Genomic DNA, 1087 nt, shown 5'->3' with positions numbered 1-1087 from the left:
ATATTAATCCCGTTATATTATTTTTGACGTTTGCGATATGTTTAAGCTCGATGCTCATTGCTCGCGCGTCTTGGGGCGGCTTTGTGGCGCGAAGAGCGCTTTCTGAAAGGGGTGGAAAAAACTCGTGTTGCTGCGGTATGGAGGGAGGGGTGGAAACCGTGGAAAACTCGTCTCCGTGATTGAGCGGGAGAGTAAGTAGTATAGGACATTATCCATTGTTAGGGAACGGTTGTAATGGTAGTGAGAATGTAGAATCGTCTTTGGAGCGGACCTGGGAGTGGCAAGCATAAGGGACGAAGACGGGGAAACATGTCGGATGCGATCATACCAGCACTAAAGCACCGGATCCCATCAGAACTCCGAAGTTAAGCGTGCTTGGGCGAGAGTAGTACTAGGATGGGTGACCTCCTGGGAAGTCCTCGTGTTGCATTCCTTTTATATAATTATTTTGTCGCCTCGTGACAAACATATCGCACGTGCGCGATATATATTAATCCCGTTATATTATTTTTGACGTTTGCGATATGTTTAAGCTCGATGCTCATTGCTCGCGCGTCTTGGGGCGGCTTTGTGGCGCGAAGAGCGCTTTCTGAAAGGGGTGGAAAAAACTCGTGTTGCTGCGGTATGGAGGGAGGGGTGGAAACCGTGGAAAACTCGTCTCCGTGATTGAACGGAAGAGTAAGTAGTATAGGACACTATCCATTGTTAGGGAACGGTTGTAATGGTAGTGAGAATGTAGAATCGTCTTTGGAGCGGACCTGGGAGTGGCAAGCATAAGGGACGAAGACGGGGAAACATGTCGGATGCGATCATACCAGCACTAAAGCACCGGATCCCATCAGAACTCCGAAGTTAAGCGTGCTTGGGCGAGAGTAGTACTAGGATGGGTGACCTCCTGGGAAGTCCTCGTGTTGCATTCCTTTTATAATTATTTTTTGCGCCTTGTGACAAACATATCGCACGTGCGCGATATATATTAATCCCGTTATATTATTTTTGACGTTTGCGATATGTTTAAGCTCGATGCTCATTGCTCGCGCGTCTTGGGGCGGCTTTGTGGCGCGAAGAGCGCTTTCTGAAAGGGGTG

General features: G+C 48.4%; 2 non-coding genes across 2 annotated transcripts; both read left to right on the top strand.

The window, feature by feature from the left end:
- Nucleotides 1–314: 314 nt before the first annotated feature.
- LOC119347244 lies at nucleotides 315–433 on the top strand. The gene has a single exon (XR_005168224.1). It is a non-coding gene; the product is annotated as a 5S ribosomal RNA (ribosomal RNA).
- Nucleotides 434–801: 368 nt separating this feature from the next.
- LOC119347243 lies at nucleotides 802–920 on the top strand. Its single transcript, XR_005168223.1, has one exon. It is a non-coding gene; the product is annotated as a 5S ribosomal RNA (ribosomal RNA).
- The last annotated feature ends 167 nt before the right edge of the window (nucleotides 921–1087 follow it).

Source organism: Triticum dicoccoides, unplaced genomic scaffold (genome assembly GCF_002162155.2).
Source record: "Triticum dicoccoides isolate Atlit2015 ecotype Zavitan unplaced genomic scaffold, WEW_v2.0 scaffold61454, whole genome shotgun sequence".
In the NCBI taxonomy this organism is placed as follows: domain Eukaryota; kingdom Viridiplantae; phylum Streptophyta; class Magnoliopsida; order Poales; family Poaceae; genus Triticum; species Triticum dicoccoides.
Note: the sequence above shows the minus strand (reverse complement) of the source record. Positions and strands in the feature narration are given on the sequence as shown.